This window comes from Periplaneta americana, chromosome 1 (assembly GCF_040183065.1).
Source record: "Periplaneta americana isolate PAMFEO1 chromosome 1, P.americana_PAMFEO1_priV1, whole genome shotgun sequence".
In the NCBI taxonomy this organism is placed as follows: Eukaryota; Metazoa; Arthropoda; class Insecta; order Blattodea; family Blattidae; genus Periplaneta; species Periplaneta americana.
In genome coordinates this window covers 200,789,238-200,802,591 of record NC_091117.1, presented here as the reverse complement: position 1 = coordinate 200,802,591, position 13,354 = coordinate 200,789,238, and positions in this window count along the sequence as shown.

Below are 13,354 nucleotides of genomic sequence, written 5' to 3'. Positions count from 1 at the left end.
TGTTCTTATCATATCACAAGATGATTAGTTTTAATTATTGTATTATTGTGTTTTATGTACATGTGGAGTTTATACTGATAACTGTACCGTTTGGGATTGATACAAAAATACGGTCGGCCATTTTATGTTTCCGTCAGAGTTAGGCCTACTACATCAAATTTGATAATTTCAATGTGGGTGTAGTTATTATATTTTAGGGATTGTAATAAACTAGATTGACATTTTACGCTACTACTGCTATATGTTGTTTATCTTTTATAAATAAATTTCTTAAATAAATCACATGATTATTATTATTACGATATGTATAATGTAGCCTAGTCCAAATTGTGACGTTACAAATCTTCTGTTACTGTCCGCACCAATCAAATTTTAACGTGTGAGAAACACTGGTGATGTGGAACATTAAAGTATTGAGAACGCGTTACTGGGTTCTGTCGATAAAAATGTTCTTTCTTTCTTTCTTTCTTTCTTTATTATAGCTTTGAAATTAGTTCCTTCTACAGAAGTAAGTAAGTGTTACACATCCTAATTAAGAAGTTGTAAAATTATAAGCTTAATTATTTACCTTGAAAGTGAATCAACAAAACACGTGATAGTAAAAAATGATCCTGTCACACACGTCAGATATGTACCAATCAGCATGTAAACATTATCAGCTGATGGCGCTTCAAAGCTGGCAGCCACATGCCGTCTGTATTCAGGGCAGAAATTATTTCCACAGATGGAAGACGTGTTTTGGAGTACAGTATTTTCTTTCACTGAGAACACTAAAAAGACAGGATTGATCAGAATATTGGAATGTTGAAATGAAGTATTCACAATTATTATTGACTGCTCTGAAACTGGCATTTAAATACACAGGTACTTTATAAAAAGAGGCTCCGATATCAATTATGCTAATATTTTAATGGAGTCATTATTATACAGGATGTTCAAATATATTATATAGACACACCTAGTTCATTTCATGCTTGTGTAAACAGGCGACAAACTTCCCAGTTTCTGTAAAAATTCTCATGATCAATATGATCTTGTGAGTTCTGTTGTATAACGCTTCTCGACCAATCACCGATCAGCATTTCCTTCCCGCTTCTCCACTTCTTGTTGTGTAGAATAGGGTTGTAGATGAATATCTTGCGTGTGCTGTGTTATTTTTATATCAGTGAATTTAGCGCCTGTAATTGAGCGTTTTGTAAGCGTAATATTATGAAAGAGAACGTATCACCGGTTGGAGAGAGAAGACGACCACGGAAATGTATAGCAGCTCCAGAAATAACGAAAAGAAACCAGGCCAAATTAGAAAGGTTAGTGTTGTTTTCTGATTCTGCTTGGCTCCTACTGATATATTGGTAAGTTAAGCAGGGCCGAGTGTTTTACCGCAATTATAATATATTTAAGTTCTATATGCATGTCATTGATGGTGCCGTGAATAATAATCAATCGGACAATATTGAACATATGTTCGAATTGATAGAAGCAGACATTAATCTTGTGATATAAATGAACGCTGTAACGAAAATGTTAGTTTTGATAAAATTTGTAATCAGTATTTCTTTCGTAGGCCTACATAAATTCTCGACTGTTCTGAGAATACCTAATTTCCCTATTCCAGGAGATTTGTGACTTATCCTTCTCTCCGACTGGACCTCTCAATATATATTGTATTATATTATTTTGTAAAATGTACTCATCTGAAGAATTTAATTGGACACATTTTTTTTACATTGAATTTAAAAATATGCTTGAGGTAATGTAATTGTGTAATATTTTAATTTGTTACTGTCAAATCCCACATGATCCCAACTGGTCACTTTCTAAACTCACATGTTCCAAACGGAGCACTCTCAGAACACTCACGATCCAAAGGTCGTTGTCAAAACTCGTATGATCCATAATTCAAAGCTAAGTAACTTTTACTCCTGTATAAATAAATCTGAATAGTAGTTTTTAATCATTGCTCTTTTATTTATTAACCTTCATTGTGAAGAAAATGGACTCTAAGTATTACAAATATGTTTTCTCTCATTTGTGAACATTTTCATTTTTGGAGCAAGTGAGTTATGACTCTAACCGACTCAATTCCAGATTGGTTTGCTTTCGTTAAAACAAGTGAAGCCTTGACTTCGAATCATTTTAAAACTAAGCTTCGAAAATTCGAATTAAATATGGATTTTTAACATTGGTTTAAATGGGAATTTCAAGAGGAATGAACATTTATTCGAATTACACAATAGTTCGACTTATCGAATATCGAATTAACCAATCTTTGCTCTATTACCACAGTCTACTATATACAGTCGCGAAGCTCAATATATAGTAAAAATGCAAACATGGGAAGTTGCCCACCACTAGGATCGCTACTATCGCCTCATCATCGCAGATCTCTCTCCTAGCAGACGACAAATATGTTACACTTTCGTTGTCGTGTTCTATTGGAAAAATTAACACCTTCCTTCCATTATTGAAATATTAAATGCATAAAGTTAATTTATTATTTTAATGAAGTATATTAAATTCCACCATAAACTCGAAGATAACTGCAAGAAATAAGTTAATATAATTTTTGTTTGTGCAAAACAAACTGAAATTTACTATAATAGCTTCACTCATTCAAGATTATAGCGATAATTAACTATGAAACCAATAAATATTAATTTGCATTTCCCTTTACAACAATAATAATGGAAATATGAATTAATGGAGTAACTTACGTGTACTGGTACTTGTAGTGTAGGCTTACGTAGTTAACAAAGTGGGATTAGGTTAAGCAATAATAATCACACCAGAATTGGAAATAAAACGTGATCAATAAATTTTATTGTAACAGACTTTTTCTACGTCTCTAGTAAAGCAACAAATAAAAATAACAACAAAATTAACAGCTATAATTAAAAACATATCCTTTGGCAAAAAAGTAGGCCTAAGCAATAATAATCCCACCAGAATTGAAAATAAAACGTGATCAATAAATTTCATTAAAACAAACTTAATTTTTCTACGTCTTTAGTAAAATAACACATAAAAATGATAACAAAATTAATAGCTACAATTAAAAATATATCCTCTGAAAAAAAAAGTAGACCTAACCTTTATTTCTCTGGAAATTTAGCAGCCTAAGTGACAGAACTTTAACCGGTATCTAATGTCCTTTCGGTTAGACTGAAACATTTCATTGTGAAATTTAAGGATATAATGCATTCTAACAGTCACAAAGAACTTCAAAATTAACAGTTTTGTTTCTGCACAGCATTCTTGTGGAAACCCAGGAACCTTTCTGAATCTTTCGGAAATCGGAAAAAGGATAACTCTGGCCTCTTTCTCTTACTGTTGCTACAATTTATAGCATTACAAACGTCTCCTCCTTGTCCCATATTATTATTATTCCAATTATGACCATTAACATTTTCATTACAACCAATAACGAACATTTCACAAGCATCAATGTGAAATACGCAACGAGCTAGCAGTCGATAGAAATACGACACAGTCCAAAGTCGACCATGGACATTCTATTGTTTCTAGTTGCTAACCGCTTGGAGCGCTTTAGCACGAGATTTGCAAAAAAAACACCTCAAGCTTCGCGACTGTATATAGTAGACTGTGATGGTACAATAATACATTTGAAGACAGTTGTATTTTCGTAAGTCGATTAATATTTTATTGTATTGGAGTACTTCGTTACTTCTAATCTTTATATACTTTCTTCTAATCGTGTAATAGTCAATTAAATCCCACTCGAGTTTTGATTTTCTCTAGATAAATCAAAACGTCTAGTGAGATTACTGTTGATAATTGCATTTATATTGTACAATAAAAATTGAAATGTTTCGTGGCTGAGATAAAAGTGTTCTAAATTGATTTCCAGCGCCACAATCCCAGTGATAAACGTGTGAATATTCGTTAGGAGTCCGTTGGAATTGGCAGTAGAGTAATAAAAATTGACCTTAGTTTTTTTCTCGTCTCTATAATGTTGTGTCATAATTGCAATAACTCTGGCAATAGCTTAGCCCACTGGAATTTAAATTTCTACCATAAATTCTCGAGTGTTCTGAGAATAACTAATTTCCCTATTCCAGGATTTGTGACTTATCCTTTTTTCTGACTGGACTCCTCAATATATATTGTATTATATTATTTTGTAAAATGAACTCATCCGAAGAATTTAATTGGACACCTATTTTTTTACGTTGAATTTTAAAATATGCTTGAGGTAATGTTCTTGTGTAATATTTTAATTTGTTACTGTCAAATCCCACATGATCCCAACTGGTCACTTTCTAAACTCACATGTTCCAAACGGAGCACTCTCAGAACACTCACGATCCAAAGGTCGTTGTCAAAACTCGTATGATCCATAATTCAAAGCTAAATAACCGTTACTCCTGTATAAATAAATGCGGTTACAAATCTGAATAGTTTTTTTTTTTAAATTATTGCTCTTTCATTTATTAACCTTCATTGTGAAGAAAATGGACTCCAAGTATTACAAATATGTTTTCCCTCATTTGTGAAAATTTTCATTTTTGGAGCAAGTGAGTTATGACTCTAACCGACTCAATTCCAGATTGGTTTGCTTTCGTTAAAACCAGTGAAGCCTTGACTTCGAATTATTTTAAAACTAAGCTTCGAAAATTCGAATTAAATATGGATTTTTAACATTGGTTTAAATGGGAATTTCAAGAGGAATAAACATTTATTCGAATTACACAATAGGTCGACTTATCGAATATCGAATTAACCAATCTTTGCTCTATTACTAAGTGAACTAACGTTGCAGGAAGCTTTTGTGTCCAACCGGAAGTAGCCTACCTATCGAAGAGCGACATACGAGTGGATATATCTTACCCTCGGTTTTTTTCACTGTGCATGCGCAGTCTTTTACAAGATATGTGACAAGGTTAGTAGGCTAGTTGAGGGGATATCTAAGGGTCGTATTCATAGACGAGACTTTAGACCAAAGTTGACTTTGGAAAGTATAAAGTCGTCATTTTCCTATTCACAGTCGACACTTTGATGACAGTAAACTTCAATCGTGACTTTACTTCGAACTCGCCGAAAATCTATACTTCGAGTTCGACTTTCGTTCGTGGACATAAGGAAAATGGCTGATATTAGGGAAATTGTTGATATTGAGGGCATCTAGGAGATTAATAAAGCTGCTCGTGTTCCTTAGCGTATTATTAGGCCTAGATATAGATAATAAATTCAAATGAAGATACAGATTTGATAAACAGACCGTATTACATATCCTCGCCATGTTTCAACATTCATTGATGAATAATAATCAGAAAGAATTACCTGTTCCACCACTAATACAATTTCTTATTTTATCGCGATTTTATGCCACAAGTAAGGACTGACAGTTTAATATTGATTTTGACTATTTAATTCTATAGAGGATAGCAGTGGCGGCTTCTCAAGGGGGTTGCAGGTTTGTACACCCCCCCAGTAATGTTCCTAATCTCCCGGCTTTGTTACTATAAAAAAAAATATATATATATTTTTTTACAATTTTCATTCATGACTATCTGCAGCTGGCGTCTTGTTTTGTACGTCTGCAGGAACCTTCGAGCCTCTTGGTTTGCAAAGGTGTTGAAAACCTATGGGAGGTAGTTTATAGAGATGTTCGGCTAATGCGGGGACAGGGGGTTAGAGGCGTGGTCTACTGTTTTCTCATTGAGAAAGGTTTGTCGCGCTCCCTGGCATGGGACACCAACGTCAGTGCAGAAGAAACTAAATTCACTGGGAAAGTATCTGTTTCAACTAGACATTTGTCCGAAGTAATACGCATGAAAAATGTATTCATTCAGCTTGTGCAACGAACAGTCGCATATTTCCCACATTACTTTCTCAATCTGCATGCACACAAAAGGCACAATACATAAAGGAGCTTGTATTTTGCTTTAAAGTTGTAAGAGTTGTCGTTCTGACAATAAATGCTGCTACCTCCCGATAGCCTACGAAAGCTGAATTTGAATTTTATGAATGAAAACGTTGGACTTGGTACTTGGTAGCATTCTGATGACGATTCTGCGCTCAAATGTTTTTCATGAGGTTAAATCGTAATATAGAGAGCTCCATCCACGACCCCGTCCACTTTTGGACTTTCTGTATAAATAAGTATGCTTGTAGTTAGTCATTTTACTTATTAATTGCATATAAATAAGCTTTATATGTATAGCCCTCAGGTATACACAGTTTTAAACTTTAAAGTAAAGTATGTTTAACTCCTCTCCGATATCCATTGTGCACCACCATATTTTCAAACCACCAGCCGCCACTGGAGGATAGGTTATATAGTTGGATATGAAGTTAATTTATAATCCTGTGGTCGTCATAATAATGTTTTCTGCATATTGATTTCAGATAAGTTTTAAGTAGTTTCTGCAGACATGCAGGAAGCAACTCTGCCAAATGTCACCAGGATAATATGTCTCTTTCATAGTCTGTCATTGGTGGCATCTTCTTATCTTCCAATCCTTCAGAATAAAATTAATTTAGGATGAAATAAACATTATTCTTATACTACTAGGTTCAAAAAGTTCCCGGAATTTTACTACCATTTTTCGTATTAATATATAACAAGGGATATTATACATTTGTTTTGTTGGTAACATTCATGATGTCATTTCCTTAAAGTTTGTTGATAATGGCAATTATTGGTTTTGAGTTGTAGGCATTTGTTTATCATAGTGTTTTGTTTGTTCGTCGCATTTTGTAATTATGTCCACAGAGCAAAGTACAAACATCAAGTTCTGTGTTTTGCTGGGGACATGATCAGTATGGCTGATGAAGATGGTGATTTCTTAAACAAAATGAAACTGGTGCTACTTGTACGACCCAGTCCCTAAACGACAGTCATCTGAGTGGAAATCGAAAACATCTCCTCGGAAGCAAAAATTTCCTAGGGACACTTCCAAAGGCAAAGTTATTTTAAATGTTATGTTTTATTTAACGACGCTCGCAACTGCAGAGGTTATATCAGCATTGCCGGATGTGCCGGAATTTTGTCACGCAGGAGTTCTTTCATATGCCAGTAAATCTACTGACATGAGCCTGTCGCATTTAAGCACACTTAAAGCAAAGTTATTTTGGAAGTTTTCTTCGACTCTCAGGGTCTCATGCACCATGAGTTCATTCCAGAAGGTCGTACTGTAACGAAAGAATTGTACGTAGAAACCCTCCGTCGCCTCTGGGACGCAGTGAGAATGAAACGTCCAGAAAAGTGGGTAGAAAACAACTGGTTCCTTATGCATGACAATGCACCTGCTCATCGCGCAATTATTGTAAAGAATTTTCTTGCCAGGCACAACATAACTGCTTTGGATCACTCACCATACTCTCCTGATCTCTCACCACCTGATTACTTTCTGTTTCCCCGTCTGAAAAGTCATCTGAAAGGACGGAGATTCAATGCTGAAGAGGTTATCGCAAACGCGACGAGAGCACTAAGACGGGTTTCACAAAATGGCTTCCAGGCCTGCTTCCAGGAACTCTACACGCGTTGGCAAAAGTGTGTTGTTGCGGAAGGCAACTATTTTGAAGGGAATGCTGTAGAATAGTGTTTAAGGTACGTTGTTTCTATGATGCTAGCAAATTCCGGGAACTTTTTGAACCTAGTATGTATAAAGCTAACAATCGCTTAACATGTACCAATGTTCAATTGTTTCATTGATTTGCGACTTAAAAGATGGCTTTGATTTTGGCAATGCCTACTCTATTTCAATTATCTATTAATTTAAGGCAGTGATTGTGGTTGCCAACATTAGAACAAGATCGTAAAATCTCGATTTACCGAAGTCGAAGTCAAAGTTTCAGAAGTATTGTCTATGAATGGAACTTTTAACAAAGTTAAACTTTACTACGAAAGTCGATTTTGGTAAGACTTCATCCAAAGATTCATTTATGAATACGGCCCTAAGTGACGTGAGGCCGAGGAATGTGTGAAAAGATTTCAATGATTTAAGATTCTCGGCTTCACGTCACTTAGATATCCCCTCAACTAACCCACTAACAAACCTGTAAAAGACCGCGCATGCGCAGTGAGAAGGGTAGAGATTGTCGCTGATCCGGTTGGACACAAAAATCTTCCTGACAAACGTAGTGGTAATTTTACCTTTGGAAGAGATAACATTTCCCACTATTTGTGCGCTTTGGAGTATCAAGAAGAAAATTCCAAAGAGTTTGACAAGGCTTGTTTGCAAGATGTCTCCGGTCACAACACTGTAGACTTTAGATAAAACAGTGAGGTACTTGCTCATGGAGACTAACAGTGGTGCTGCGCCGAGTCCTAGCAGTATGGCAGTTGGCACAATGGTGTAGTAGGAAGCGTGGAACTGTGTAAATATGTATGGCATAGTCATCGAGATTGATAGTGCCATGGTCCACTTGCATCCAAATATCCTGTAATAAAATTCTGGAAATAGAACATTTGCAAAACTATCTTCATTCGTTCTAATGAATATGTTAACAAGTTATTTAGTTTTTTTAATTCAAATAGCTTAGATAATAAGTAGAGGCCTAATAAGGCCTAAGCAGTGATAACTACTCTTCTAACAGTAAATGTCCGATTATTAAAGAGTCCTCTGAAGTTAAGTATTTAGGCATAATTTTCGATAATCATTTAAAATGGAACCAACACATTAATTACCTTTGTAATAAATTACGTAAAATAGCATATTATTTTGTTTTATTGAGGAATTACTTGTCAATAAGATTATTACGTACAATATATTTAACTTTATTTCAATCGGTAATTATGTATGGAATTATAGGATGGGGTAGCTCATTTAAATCCAATTTTAATCCACTTTATTTATTACAGAAGAAAATAATTGAAATATGTCTTCATAAACCTATTGATTTTCCATCTCAAAATTTGTTTCTAGAATTTAATGTACTTAACGTAAGACAAATTTATTATATTGCATTAATAAAATTCCTACATAAAAATCGAAATAATTTTGAATTGTATTCTCATAGTTATGAAACAAAAGGTATGAATTCTTTAAGATTGTTTGAATCAAAATGCAACACTGTTACAGTATTTAATCATAGTAGTAATTTAGGCCCAAGAATATATAAGAAATTTATATTTAAATATCCTAATCTTGTCAATTCTAATAGTTCTAGTATTAAATTTAAAAAGTTATGTATGGATTTTATTAAAATTGAAAAATTGTAAATTTAAATTTATATACTATAATTGCACAGTAGACACAAGACAAATTGTATTGTATCAATTCAGGAATCCGCCCCTGAGCACGTGTTCTACTCTTTCAAGGGCGAAGTAAAGTTTTTCTGTATATATTATATTTTATGTTACAATTATTAGCAAAATAATAAATAAATAATAAATAAAAACTGACAAATTTGCAATGTTTCATGTATAGCGTACGAATTATCATAACCACAAAGTTCACATTTTTTAGTATATTATTCCTCAAATTGAAGGGTTCAGAGCCATAGTGGGCCAAGTGCCATTTATTAAAAACGGAGAAAGAAAGGGTTAAAGTTAAGTGAATACCATAGTTTAATGAAGATTGACATATCATTTAGTTTTAATGTGTATACTTTATATTACTTACTATATGTTTCCATTGAATTATGGTAATAAGTTTATTTTAACTCTCGTTTTCTACGTTTTAGTAAATGGCGTTTGGCCCACTATGTTTCTGAGCCCTTCAATTGTTACCTATTCTTTTGAAATGTTCATTCCATTTTAATTTCATTTATAACTTTGAGATGTGGAACAAATTTTACAAAAATATCTAATGCATAGTGAGTAGATTAATTCAATTTATAAACACAAACAATTCATCAGTTGAGTGAAGTATGAATATGGAGAAAATGTTAATTCTGTTCTGAATTTTCTATATCCGTCCAACGCTTTAGGCCTAATATCTTTAGACAGTGCATTGAAGACTATAATAAACTATACATGAATAGTAAACTCCGTTTTTGTAACAGCTCAGTCTAACAGAAGATGTATGGAGATCTGATTTGTACGTTGTATTACAATTATTATGTATATCTTAATAGTATGGTACTAAATGTATCTTAATTTTTAGTTTAAAACGTCATAAGAGAAAGGTAAATAAATAAATAAGTAAGTAAATAAATAAATAAATAGGTAAGTAAGTAAATAAGTAAATAAATAAATAAATAGGTAAGTAAGTAAATAAGTAAATAAATAAATAGATAAATAAATAAATAAGTAAGTAAATAAGTAAATAAGTAGGTAAGTAGGTAAATAAATAAATAAACAAATAAGTAAATAAGTAAGTAAATAAATAAATAGGTAAGTAAGTAAATAAGTAAATAAATAAATAAATAAATAATAAATAAATAAACTCTTTTGTTTTTACAATTTGTTTCATTTTAAAATTATGACACACTTACTGGAAGATTCTTTAGGGAACAAATGCATTATAGGGGCCATCCATCACACATTATACGCAAAAAAAGGTCAGCGGAAATAATGGTTCGATTATCGTTTTTGGTATTCGATATTCGATAAGCATTAAATGCTACCAAATTAAAAAAATTAATAACAATGATTTAAATAGTTTATTACTAGATGTGATTTTAGTCAGTTTGTATTATATTTTTGGTCCAGGGAAAATATATTTTACTGTTATACCGTTATTTCCATTTTGAAGTAGGCTACAAGTCAACAATATAAAACTGACTGTTAATTTAGAAGTTGGCAACATATTTTATATCGATTGTAACAACAATACATATCTCAATAATTTCAAGGGAAACATTGTTCCGGGGCCGGGTATCGATCCCGGGACCTCTGGTTGAACGTACCAGCGCTCTGCCAACTGAGCTACCCGGGAACTCCACCCGACACCGTCTCAACTTTTCCCTTTATATCCACACAACTCAAATCATTCAAATCTGCTTTACAGGAAGCTTTACCTGAAAGACTAGATTTGCATAATAGGCCTATATACGTCACTGTGTACGGTAACAGAAAACCACTATTCCAAGTCACACAGAGTTTGTGTGCACTCGATGTGGGTCTCTGGCGTTTCGTCAGCCCACGCGAGTTGTGTGGATATAAAGGGAAAAGTTGAGACGGTGTCGGGTGGAGTTCCCGGGTAGCTCAGTGGTAGAGCGCTGGTACGTTCAACCAGAGGTCCCGGGATCGATACCCGGCCCCGCAACAATTCTTCCCTTGAAATTATTCAAATCTGCTTTACAGGGAGCTTTACCTGAAAGACTAGATTTGCATAACAATACATATCGTTAGTAACATTCATACCATTCAACCAATAAGGAGATTTGCCCCTATAACGCATCTGTACCCTCTTTTTAGTTAGTATATGGCACAAATCTACCTTTTAAGGGAATGCAGAACAAATACAGGATGAGTGTCAAATAGTCGGTTCTTGTGAAAAGGAAATGTACTGTACCTAATTGTCCTATCGGGAATCGAACCGGGATCTGCTAAATCAATAATAATAGTAATGACTATGATATAATAAATACTACTACTACTACTACTACTACTACTGCTACTACTACTACTACTACTACTACTACTACTACTACTACTACTACTACTACTACTATATAGTGCGAAAATCATGAACCATAATACAGTATTACTTACTTACTTACTGGCTTTTAAGGAACCCGGAGGCTCATTGCCGCCCTCACATAAGCCCGCCATTGGTCCCTAGCCTGAGCAAAATTAATCCATTCTCTATCATCATATCCCACCTCCCTCAAATCCATTTTAATATTATCTTCCCATCTACGTCTCGGCCTCCCTAAAGGTCTTTTTCCCTCCGGCCTCCCAACTAACACTCTATATGCATTTCTGGATTCGCCCATACGTGCTACATGCCTGCCCATCTCAAACGTCTGGATTTAATGTTCCTAATTATGTCAGGTGAAGAATACAATGCGTGTAGTTCTGTGTTGTGTAACTTTCTCCATTCTCCTGTAACTTCATCCCTCTTAACCCCAAATATTTTCCTAAGAATCTTATTCTCAAACACCCGTAATCTCTGTTCCTCTCTCAAAGTGAGAGTCCAAGTTTCACAACCATACAGAACAACCGGTAATATAACTGTTTTATAAATTCTTACTTTCAGATTTTTCGACAGCAGACTGGATGATAAAATTTCTCAACCGAATAATAACAGGCATTTCCCATATTTATTCTGTGTTTAGTTTCCTCCTGAGTATCATTTATATTTGTTACTGTTGCTCCCAGATATTTGAACTTCTCCGCCTCTTCAAAAGATAAATTTCCAATTTTTATATTTCCATTTCGCACAATATTCTGGTCACGAGACATAATCATATACTTTGTCTTTTCGGGATTTACTTCCAAACCTATCTCTTTACTTGCTTCCAGTAAAATTCCCGTGTTTTCCCTAATCGTTTGTGGATTTTCCGCATAGACAACAGCTGATGTAACCCGTTCAATTCCAAACCCTCTCTGTTATCCTGGACTTTCCTAATGGCATACTCTAGAGCAAAGTTAAAAAGTAAAGGTGATAGTGCATCTCCTTGCTTTAGCCCACAGTGAATTGGAAACGCATCTGACAGAAACTGACCTATACGGACTCTGCTGTACAATTCACTGAGACACATTTTAATTAATCGAACTAGTTTCTTAGGAATACCGAATTCAATAAAAATATCATATAAAACTTCTCTCTTAACCGAGTCATATGCCTTTTCGAAATCTATGAATAACTGATGCACTGTATCCTTATACTCCCATTTTTTCTCCATTATCTGTCGAATACAAAAAATCTGGTCAATAGTTGATCTATTACGCCTAAAACCACATTGATGATCCCCAATAATTTCATATACATATGGAGTTAATCTTCTCAAAAGAAGAACCATAATATTATTATTCTTAATGTTATATACGTACCTTAATAATGGAGTAGACAGAAAGAGGTTTGAGAAAATGAATGCTACGTAGATACATCCCAGCGAAGTTTTTCCCACAGTGTTGTGCATGGAACTTTGTAGATTGGTTATACCACTTATTGATGTTAACTCTAACATAAGCGCAATACTAATAAGCACAATGTTTCCAATAATGTGCCACTTCTCCCCGTATTCAAGTGGAGGAAGTCGCCTTTGGAAAGCATTTTCTTTTGCCCAGCGTCTGCTTAAATCATGATCTCCATACGTTCTTCCTGAATTTGCCATTTTGTATACTACATTGCAGTATTCTTAAGTGTGAAAGTCGCCTCTATTTACAAATGAACATGAAGATAAGTTTCAGAGTCGAGTAGACCTATTTTTATGGCAGTTGCGATTATTTGTAATTGGTGTAATTTTTTTTCTTCACAATAATGTGTATAAATCT